The following is an 11,633-nucleotide window of genomic DNA, read 5'->3' as shown; positions in this document are numbered from 1 at the left end:
TTTTGACTTATAGTATCAATTTTAAATTCTTGATCTTTTGAAATTGACAAAACCTCACCTAAGCACATCCTTAAAATTAAATATTTGATTAACATAGTTTAATCATATATTCTTACCTCTGAGTATATAGTAATATATCCACCCAACATCTGTTGATCCATCTGTGGCATTAATATGAATGAAATCTTCGTCCCACAATTCACACATGCTTGTTTTCTGGTTATAAGAAAACGATAGACACTGCAGATGTTCAAGACAACGGGCACTGCAACCAATCACATTTCGTGCAACTCCGAGTTTAAGATTGTTTTCTGTAATTTTGAAATCTGTAAAATCTGTATTCTTTATGCCAACACCGGTTTGCATCAATACACATATTATTGAGGGTAAAACTACGAAAAGGACAAGCAAAAATATGAGCGATATCATGCTGCAGCTGTCCAATTAGGATTTTGAGTTGTCTGTAAAGATCTAGCACTTTAACAATAGTGATACGCAATGCATTTGAAGAATATTCTTTTGTTAACATATCTTGTATTCATTACAGAAATGTACGATAAAGTCAATAAAAATTAAGATAAGTAAATTGTTGCCTACAATGGTTTTATTTATTTAGAAAGTAACCATTTAAACATCTATTATATGTTTGCTTGTTTTCCATTTCCATTTGATAGACAATAATAGTGTATTGAGTTGACATATCAACGATTTTAGGATGAGGCTTATATACGGTGAAATGTGATGCTCTAGACAATACACTATTATTGTCTTTTACTGCAATAAAAAAAAACTTATCAATTGTTGTTTATTGTGTTCTTGCTATTTATTTGATTTAAATATTGAGAAAAAATGACCCTTAACAAGGTTTCACATCTGGCGGAGAAATATACAACACAATAAAATGTACATTACCTGTTGAAACCAATCTATGGTTACCAAATTCGTTTCAGTATGGACTAATATAGCAACAATAAGCATAAAATATAATGATTTATAGGTTTTAAACAAAAAAATTAACACGTGAAATATATTTTTCCAACAATTGTAAAAGAAATAAGTTTGAGTCGCTCTACGCTGCGTTGTAAACATTGGAAACACGGACAAGTTGAAGCAGTCGTCATGAATATATATAAATATTGAGTTTAAGGAAAAATGATATCGGGTCAGTGACTGTATATGACATAGAAAAATACTGTCAACTCATTTTGACTGATCAAATAGAACGAGTGCAATATACAAATAAAATCATTACTAACAACTAAACAAATTAGTTATATTGGTATGTGGTTCTGACAAATAGTGTAAATAACAATGAAAATTCAAAAACCTGTAAGGACTAACCCTTTATGCCAATAAGTCACTTTATTATAAATGTAATGAGTATAACGAACAAAAAATAATTTAATTTTGAAATGTTATATAAAAAGTTTTTTTCTTACTGAAAGCTTGCAATAGATATTTAGCAGTTTGTATCGGATGTTGACATAGCAAAATATTTAAACTGTTCATCTTTTGATACAGAATAAACAAAAACCAATTCGTCAAATATATATTGAACTCGTTAATTGTAAAAACAAAATGAAGAAATGAAATTTGTTTTTTCCATACGGTTGTCAATTTATTTGTAATATTCACAGCTGTATTTTTACTCTACGAGTCTCTTTGTTTGCAACTTTTGAAGGTTCATTAAACTGTTCTATCAATCTGCGCATGACTTGTCTTTTAGCATGTCTTGCACATAATTTAAATGATATGTGTCTTTTGCAAAGAAGTTGTTCTCCAATCCTTCAAAAGCTATAATGTATTTCATTTCACATGACGAATTGTTTGAACACCTTTCGTATTTTGCAGTAAAGACGTTAGTACGATGACCAAGTAAGGAAAAGTCGCTTATTTATAGAGTTAAATTGTCATTCGGACTATACGGCACAGTATTGGTAATTCAAAAGTTAAACTTTCGTCAAAAATTCGGACGGTTTTGATTTACGTTGCCTTACTTAAAAGAAAAAAATGACTTTAAAAGATTTTATTTAGGTGTACATTCTGAAAGAATATTCGTGATACGCTTTCTGTTATTTTTATGTACATTGTTGTTAGATCTTATTTTGACGACTTTAGATGAAGTTTAGCAAAATTAATCTGTTTTAGAAGAGTTTTTGTAAAAGTTTAACACTACGAATATCTTGCATTTAATAGATCACGTTTCAATTTAATTTTATTGTTTGTATTAACGCAAAAGGTAAATAATCAAAATTTATATGGCATTTCAAACCTTAATTGAACTACAATATCAAATTCATTTATCTCTGAAGCATTATTTCGACATGTGCATTGACACAATATTGATATACAATACAAAATCGAAGATGCAGGTTTCCCGCGGATATTTGACTTGCACTGTACCGATACTTTTATTTTAATCTATAAATGATATTTAATATCAAGTGCACTGCACACAACGATATTTTATTGCTTAAATTTGTTCAATTCGATCTATTTTGTGTGTTCCTGTTCCCATTTCGTGCTAGTTATCGTATTTTTAGAGATTTTTTTATTAAAAAATCCCTTTTTTTCGTTTGTTTGATAAACGAGAGTAAAGTTTTTTTTGTTTTTGTTTTTGTTTTTATATATTTCAAAAAATAAAATTAAGAACCAAATCTGGATTTGAACCTGTGTTTATCCGGAAAATGTTTACGATTAGGTCCTGGTAATTCAAAAACGCCAAAAAATGGTTTAAATTCAGAAAAAGTGTATAGTTTGCTAGAAAAGCAGTTATGAATCAGTCACTTCCTTTACTGCTAAGAATAATTTATCTTCTTAGTTTAGTTGAAAGACGTAATTATGGAATGTGTGGAAGAGTACGGGTCGTTTACTGAAATTCCTATGGACTCTTTGAATATGGTTTACCACAGAAGTTGCTATAAATACTATACAAGTAAACACAACCAGTCTGTATCTGTTGGGAATAAGGCTAACCTAACGAGGCGTTGGACGAAGATACAACAAAAAGTAGTGTCCCTGGTGCACGTACTCGTTCACAATCATTTTTAATCTTTTGAACACATTCATTATTTGTAACTACAAAATCTACCAAAAAATATAAGAAACTCATCAAAATCGAGACTCATGACAGAGTAAGTCGAATATTTAGTGCAGCCCACCACTACTCTTATTTTCATATGATTAGTAAAATTAGTCAGGCAGAAATTAAAGAAAAAACATTTTCCCACAACAAGTGCATTACTAAATATTTAGAAGGGTTGAAAGAAGTTGATGAAGAACCATGTCAGAAGATATTTCTGACTACCAAACTGCTTTTTAAAAGTTCCTTTCATAATTAGGAGAACAAGAAAGCTCTTCTATTATCATCATTATTGGAAATATTCTTTTCTTACTTTCCTGAAAATGTAGCTAAAAGTTTTACAATTCGCAAACTTTAACGCTGGTTGAAAAATCATTACCGGCAGTTATGTTATTATACAAACACAACAAGGTCAAGGTATGTCAAACATTATGTTTAGAAGCTCGATCACAATTGGGGACTATGTTTAAAGTAGCTGCTAATCTTAAAGATGAATATAAATGGTCCCGACAACAGAGGTAGCCAACAGAAGAGCAACTTTTTCATACCGTTTTAAAAATCATTTGTTGTGAAGTTGAAAAGGTTGAACTTTCCATTGAGCAATATCCTACTTCAATAAGTTAAGCTTCTCCCTGGTTTGTTGATGAAAAGGTTTTAACAATGGGGTTGATCCGTCTCATATACGAACCGACAACTTGAGAACATGTTTGGCATTATCAGAATGAAATATTGCTAGTAATAGGAATATGTTGACACCTTTTCAATTTTCATTGGATTGACTGTACAAGTATATCATGAGTTTGGCTCAAAGCGTCTTGTTGAAATTTGTAACGCAAATGGATTTTGCGCCACATACATGGAACTACTGTGACAAACCATGATACTAGTCAAATCAATGGTGCTGCTACATTCCTTGAGGTATTTGTTCTCTTTTGCAGGGGAGGTCGTCTCATTCAGGAAGGCTCAGATTAAATCGACATTAACACAGAAACTACAGATGGTAACAACACTTTCCACTCGTTAGCTAAAGCCGTGTTTCAAACAAAGTTCTTTAATGATCCTCTTGAAAATTTGACTCGCATCAAACGCAATCAAGATAAATCTCTGTCTGTGGATGACACTACAGACTATCTGACAAATACTTTATCTTTCTATAAACCACCTCTTCGTATAACCCCATTTGACCAAATTAAGACGCGAGTTTATGGCAAAGGCAATACTGTCGGTGATATTTGGGTGTTCTCAAGGATTCTGTCGAGGAATATTATTGACTTTCCAGTCCATTACCAAGGAACAGGACAAACAGTTCCTTTCTGGACAGTTTTTAATTGTTTGTTGTCTGAAAAGAGGTCAAACGTGCACTTGTAAAATATCCTTCATTAATAGATGCTAAACCCACTGATTTTCTACAGTATTTACTGCTATGAAGAAGTGTCTTGATATGTCAAATGAAGCAGTCTAAGCATATGACATACAATCATTTGATCAGCAGCTCTGTGCCATTGTGCAGCGGGTAAAATGGTAAATACCCGATATTTTTGAATCTCATATTCTAAGACTTGGTAGTTTTCATACACTATCATGTATCATAACATCATTAGGTAAGTTATGGGCAAATGGAGGTCTGCGATATTTGTTGGTTGAATTTGGGTGTTAATGCAGGTTATACAGCCGAACAAATGTTAACTGGGAAGCAATTTAACAGGGTTGGCAGAGGTTTCACAATAAGTTTTTTTTTCAGAATTATGTAGAAATTCCCAATCATGTTCCTAAAAGATGAATTAGAAGACACTCCTGGCTGAATTCTGTCGTGAGATTTTTCACTGTAATTTTTTTCTAAGTATTACGTTGTTTTGGGTCTTAATGAATAAAATGCATCAGCTTTTGCTAAATACACGTTCAGGATAGTAGGCTTCAAGTACAAAAATATTTATCATTTTATTGCTGAGGTTGTAGTCACCCGGCAAGGTAACTACTGTAACTTTAACGGAATTTGTGTTGATCTTGTATAATAGAACAAGAGTTTGAAAAACGCCAATTTTTTATTTCCTTTTTTTATATTTTCGAGATAATACATTGTTAATTGATTATAATTTAATTTTGGATGTAACGCGTCTTATGATTGGCTGACGATGTTTTGTTTATAAGCTCATAGACATAATTCAGTCATGTGACCGTGACGTCATCAACGTTTTTTTCATGGTTTACTACGCGGGTTATTCAATGTGCACCACATTGTTTTATGTTATTTCTTCATAGAAAGAAAAAAAATATAGTCATTGCTTAATGAAAAAAATGTCAGTACCTGAAATGTAACATTAATGTCTGCATATATCTTTAAATGTTGAAAAAATTGAAGAAAAACATGAAAACAGTATTTGATCTTTGACCTTATTTTATGCAAAACTGACGACATCGATATTTCAAAAGTATTCATTTTGCCGAATGTAATATAGCTATATAGTATGTTTGACGATTAAATCTCAAAAATGTTGTTTCTGGTCACCGTACTATACTTGACCAAATGCAATTAAAAAGTCGAATTTAGTTTTGGGTCGATAAAGAATACAGGAGGTTGTCATGATCTATCAATTTAACAACATTCTTTGATAATCAAAATTCTTAGCAATCTAGGATGCGATGTGTATAGAAAGGTATACATGAATGACAGGTTAAAGTAAGGGGAATCTTTTCTGGTACAGACTTATCCTTTGATCAATAGCGAGTCTAATATTAAAAATAAATTTAAAAAGCTATTCGAAAAAAAAGTAGACACGTTTTGGGCTAGACCATGTTTAGAAATATCCAGAAGTATGACCACAAGCCTATAAACGTTAAATAAAATCTATAAAATAGTGCATCATGTATTAGAAAAAATGGATATATATGTGGTATTCATCAGTGACACAAAATCAGTATATGGTTGAGAAAAAAACACAATGTGCATGTTTAAAAGTGAATTTATTTAAGATAATGTACAATCTAAAATATGCGTCATCGTTTTTTAAAATTAAATGCAACAGTCTATTTGTAAATAGTGAAGTAATAATGTAAGTATTGTTTCCATTTGAATATTATCTAATGAATATTAAAGATGAGTTGGGGAAAAACTCATTTAATACAAGCGTATTTTTCTCACTTATTTACATTCAGGAACCAATTTAAAAAAGACTTTTCTTGCTATTAATGTCTGGAATGCTTACAAATTGCAGATATCAAAACTGTTCTATATCTCGAGACAATAGAACATGTCCAACTTGTAAAACCTTAGAAGATGAAAATCCCTTTCTCATTCTCTATCAAATTAATAATGTGTTACGTATAAAACTTTTTAATGACATTGCAATAGATAATCCTATATTTCCAAATCTATCCGATACTGAAAAACTAGAAGTCCTACTAAATCTTTCTAATTTAAACCAATTGACAAAAACAGGTTCCTTTATAAAACAGTCTTTAGAACTGAGGACAGGGGACTCTTAGTTAGTTTTACTTGTATATTATTATATATAGATATTAGTGTGTTCAACTCAGTTATTTAATTGTTGTTGCTACTTTTGTTTATGTCACAAGTATAATGTTACGTATATGACAAATAAAGATTATTATTTATCAACATTTTTTCGATGTATAACTTGTACTAAGTGGATACAAATTAAAATTAAAAAAAAACGTTAATGCGGTTGCTTCATTTTTAATAATAAAACGTCTTATTATTAACTTAAACTTTAATCAGTCATTTCATAACATAATCAGTACATCCGGTTGATTTAAAATTACATATAACTAACATTAGACATCGTCAGCATTTAATAACCCACATACATTTAGTAAAAGTAATATTCATCATTTTAATCTAAATATAGATATGACCGGATTTATTTATATATCCGTTATGACGTCAACAACATGTATATATACTGTGTATCAGTCGTTATCAAGTCGGAACTAGAGAAACTCCCCTTCTGATCGGCCATGTTTGTGACAGATTGGAAGAGAGTGCTGTCCAAGCACCAAATTTTCTCAAAAAGATAATGCTTACTTCGTAACCTCTTAGGTTTTCTAACCTAGGAACCGTTCCCGGTTTTTGGGCCCACACCACAGCGACCTCGCAAACCCAGAAATGGGCTAAGGGGTAGGTGCGGATACCCAAAGACCACAATGCGGTACTGATGTCCGTCGATGTATTTTTAAAAGTTGTCGGCGTTGGTAATGTTTTGTGTTTTTTGTGGATTGCGACCCATTTATACAGGTAAGTCAGAGAAATATTTTTAAAGCGGTTATACCTACTGATGAGGAAAAGGAGGGTTGACAATCATATTGGTACGTATTAAAAGTTTTAAATCAGATACAAGTTTAGATGGGTCTAGATTTCTTAAGGGCAAAATTTTTATTATTAAAGAATAGGGACAACTATTTATCAAAACATATATATATATGTACTAAAACTTTTAAATTTTGTATTTTGCTTTTTGTTCGGTTTTCTAGTCGGTTTTTAAATCTGCCGGAGAGCTTATGCATGATTTTTTTATAGTAATAAAAGGCAAGAATAAAATAAAGGATAATTTATCTTACTTTATATTTGAAATAATTTTGAATAGATTTAAAGAGCGATTTGTTATGTAAATGTTGTACCATATTATACATAAACTACGACAACGCAATAAAAATATAATCTTGCTACATAATATTAAATATTGAATATGAATAGATTTAAATCGCGATTTGAAATTTTGTTATCTAGATATAACGGTATGTTAAGGTTAAGAAATAGTTTTACTAAGTCCAATAGTTTATTTAATTTACCACGACAATAATACACTATTATCATGTAAGTATATATATATAAAGTATAAGTATTCTAGTACACACTTCAGTTGGAGATAATGACTGGTAAGTATATTATACCAAAAACCAGGAACGGTTATGAATTAGTGCGAGTGTTACGAAGTAAGCAGGAAAAATTAGGCTAGGAAAGTACTCTCTTCCAATCAGTTATGTGAACACCCGGACATTGTTAAAAGATAACCATAAAGGACCCAAAACAGTATTATACATCATGATTGAGTGCATGAAGGAACCATTCATAAAAGAGTTAACATCGGATTGATCAACAGTTTTAAAATTTTGCGGTTGGTTATATTAAGAACGGTATTTCGTCGTCGTTTCATACCACATCAGGATTGTTGGAATCGATCTTGGGGGATGGGGGGGGGGTAAGTTTTTGGACAATCACTTGTGTATAAGTGTATGGATCGCTAAGAATTTGTACCAAAAGGTTCCATAACTCAAAATAAACGATGGGGTTGATTTTTTTTGGTTATGACCACCGTTTAGGAATGAGGGACAAAAAAGGGACACACAAATTATTTTCTGATTCCGAACAACAACTTATGAATCTCTTTTAATTGTATCGCAAAATTCCCTACCAAAAAAAGGAGCGTTGGAATTTATTTGGGGTTATGGCATATCTGATTAGGAAAGAGGGACAAACACAATACTTTTGTAATATTTTTTATAAATTGCTTATTTCTAGGCCAATTTAAATGAAGTTTGATGAAAAGTCTTTAATTCTTTGGCTTCTTTATCACGTTGAATCTTTTCGTATATTAAGATTTAAAATTGAGCCCCGTTTTTAAATTAGGCAGCAACCATTTGATTTTGTGGGGGGGAGGGGGCTATGGTTGTTTTTTCTGGACAAATTTTTTTTTCGCCTTTCTTTCAATTTTAGCATTACATATAGTGGCAGCTGAGGGTGAAACAAACAATTTTTTTTTTTCTCAGAATCAAAAACAAATTATTTTTTTCTCCAAAAACTGGAAACAAACTTTTTTTCCAGAGAAAACCATAGCCCCCCCCCCCACCCCCACCCCAGAAAATCAAATGGTTGCTGCCTTAGTCCATTTGAAATACTGGAACTAAATATTAAAAAGATTTTTTTTTATTTTGGGGCCAGTTTTCAAGTTGGTCCAAATCGCGGTTAAAAATTCAAAAGTAAACTTAGTGTCATTTCAACTAAAATTTAAAAACTGGGGTTCTTTGATATGCAAATTTTAACCGTTTATTTTTGACGCGTCATCAAATTAGTACACATTGAGGTTCAACGATTCCAAAATTTAACTTTTCGTAGATTTAATAAAAAAAAAAATGAATTAGTGGGTTCTTTAATACGCTGAATATAACCAAGTATTTAAATTTTGTCCTGGGATATTTGACAAATATAGGTATATGTGCAGTTTATAAATTTTGAATTCTACCACCTACGTTCAGTATCAAAACATATGCTGTGTCAAATATCACAATCCAAGTTCAGAGCTGTATCAAGTTGAATGTTGTGTCCAGACTTTCCACATATGTTCAGGGTTCGATTTCTGAGGTCGTATCAGGGTGCACCCTTTCGTTCATTTTTTTTTTTATGCTTGTTGTCTTGAACCAGAACTATCATATTTTTCATTACATAATATTCGGAACAAAAAAATTAAAAAAATGAAATATTTAATTTGAATATCTTTTCAGACTTAGCCAAAAATAGAATATAATGTCTTTTTTTTCTTAGTAACAACATGTGTTTTTTTTTCTCGAAAAACGGTTTTATTTTTTTGCTTTATTTGTTTGTATTGAATTTTCCAATGCGATATCGATTATTTTCTATTAAATGAGTTTGTATAATTTACCTTCATGCGAATAGCAAGAGTTATGTTGACCAGCTTTTGTTGGTTCTAGATCAAGAACTTATTTGTGATCTTTGGTGTGTTTTTGTTTATGTTTTGTCATCTTTTAGCCTGGTTTTTATACCAAATCAGTAAAGTTCAGACACTGGGCAGTTGTTCAGTGTACTTGAAATTTTAGAAATATAACATAAGAATGATAACGCCAACACAAAACTACGAATAAAGGCATTTTGACGTTTTCAAATATGATAATAAAATCGTTGTAGGAAGAGAGACAACTCTTGTGCTTTTATATGTACTTTTATTAGACTATCTTTATTTAAATGTATGAAGATGAGTAACAAAAGCATGCAGTGATTTTTGTTTCAAAATTGATAAAAGAGGGACGAAAGATACTAAAGGGACAGTAAAACTCATAAATCTAAAACAAACTGACAACGCCATGGCTAAAAATGAAAAAGACAACAAAAAAACAGCACACATGACTCAACATAGAAAACAAAAGAATAAACAATACGAACCCCCCAAAAAAACTAGGGGTGATCTCAGGTGCTCCGGAAGGGTAAGCAAATCCTGCTCCACATGTGGCACCAGTCGTGTTGCTTATGTGATAACAAATCCGGTAAATAGTCTAATTCGGTAGGTCACATTCATGAAAGGGAAGGGGACTGTAGTTACGACGTAAGGAACATATCTGATATCATTTGTGAAACGGTTATTCCATAACGGTCAACCAACTCGTGATGGCGTCCGTAAAATTTACGAAGGGATGATTTCAACTTCACCATTTGGAACTCTTGGTTTAATAGTTTCCTTGTGAGCAGCAACCCTCTATCAAGAAATTCATGATAGGAAATGCAAGCACGGGAATATCGTATCAATTGGGAGATATACACCCCGTATGCTGGTGCTGCTGGAATGTTGCTACTTAGAAATGGAAAGTTCACAGTTGGAAAGATGAAATCATCTCTTTTGTCGTAAAGTTTTGTTTTCAACCGACCCTTATAATAATTTATTAAATTATCAATGGAGATAATTGTATAATTGTTATACACCTTGTCATTGCCGAAGCACGTACAACAGAGCTTATGACTAAGGAACAAACGGTATCAAACAGGTTATTGCTAGCTTTTCAAAATTGAACACTTTATTAATGTCGCGCGTCCGAAGCGCTTTTTTTAATGTATTTTCATCAAACCTATATATTTGAAAGCCAGGGATGTATTTATATATATGTAAACACGTTAGTGACATTGTCACCAAAACGGAGGTAAAGAGTATAGCTAAAAGGTTCTCAAAGGTACCAGGATTATAATTTGATACGCCAGACGCGCGTTTCGTCTACAGAAGACTCATCAATGAAGCTAATATCTAAAAAGTTATGTAGCCAAACAAGTACAAAGTTGAAGAGTATTGAGGACCAAAATTCCAAAAAGTTGTACCAAATACTGTTTCGGTAATCTATTCCTGAGATAAAAAAAAAAGGGGGGCAACAGTAGTACACCGCTATTCAAAACTCATAAATCTATGGACAAAAACAAAATCGGGGTAACAAACTAAAACTGAGGGAAACGCATTAAATATTAGAGGAGAACAACGACACAACATTAAAATGTAATACACACACAGCAACGGACTAAGCATTAGACAAAATCCGATGAGAATAACCAATATAACATCAAAACCAAATACATGAATTTGGGATAGAAAAGTACCGTGACACGTCTTATAATAATGTGAATTTACAGTCAAATATAAGAGAAAACAAACGACACAACGGATACACAACGTTAAAATGTTACACACACAGAAACGAACTATGATAAAAAAAAAAGTCCTTAGTTTTTCGAAAATTCAAAGGTTTGTAAACAGGAAATTTA

This window comes from Mytilus galloprovincialis, chromosome 9 (assembly GCF_965363235.1).
Source record: "Mytilus galloprovincialis chromosome 9, xbMytGall1.hap1.1, whole genome shotgun sequence".
Taxonomy (NCBI): Eukaryota; Metazoa; Mollusca; class Bivalvia; order Mytilida; family Mytilidae; genus Mytilus; species Mytilus galloprovincialis.
The sequence above is the reverse complement of the archived record's forward strand: the minus strand, read 5'-3'. Positions refer to the sequence as shown.